This window comes from Tupaia chinensis, unplaced genomic scaffold (genome assembly GCF_000334495.1).
Source record: "Tupaia chinensis unplaced genomic scaffold, TupChi_1.0 Scaffold000078_1, whole genome shotgun sequence".
NCBI lineage: Eukaryota > Metazoa > Chordata > Mammalia > Scandentia > Tupaiidae > Tupaia > Tupaia belangeri.
This window is the reverse complement of record NW_006159539.1, coordinates 129,230-129,579: the sequence shown is the minus strand read 5'-3', so window position 1 is coordinate 129,579 and position 350 is coordinate 129,230. Positions and strand designations below refer to the sequence as shown.

Genomic DNA, 350 nt, shown 5'->3' with positions numbered 1-350 from the left:
GCGGGGAGCCCCGCGGCCGAACCAGGCGGAGGGGCAGGCCAGGAAGGAGAGCTCTTGGCGCCGCCCGCTCTTCAGTGTGTGTGTGTTTCCAAGCCGGCCGGAGCCGTGGGGAGGGGGCGCCCGGCCTGGGGTCGCCGGCTGCGCCGCATAGTTTACCTCCCCGAGCAGTCGGTTTCGGTAGGTTTTGGCGGCGGACTGGGGAGGAGCGAGCAGGAGGCGAGCCCTCGCTCCTGTTATGTCTTTTTTTTGAAAAACAGAAAAATATTGTAAAACAAGAAAAGGGGATTCCGTACACCGACTGGACCCGGGCCTGGGCTGCGGCGAGCGGGCTCAGCAGGGGGGAGACGCCC

At 65.4% G+C, this 350-nt stretch overlaps 1 protein-coding gene across 1 annotated transcript in view; it reads left to right on the top strand.

The window, feature by feature from the left end:
• Positions 1-350, top strand: part of SIN3A (SIN3 transcription regulator family member A) — a 67,969-nt gene that overhangs the window by 290 nt on the left and 67,329 nt on the right. The window lies entirely within an intron of this gene.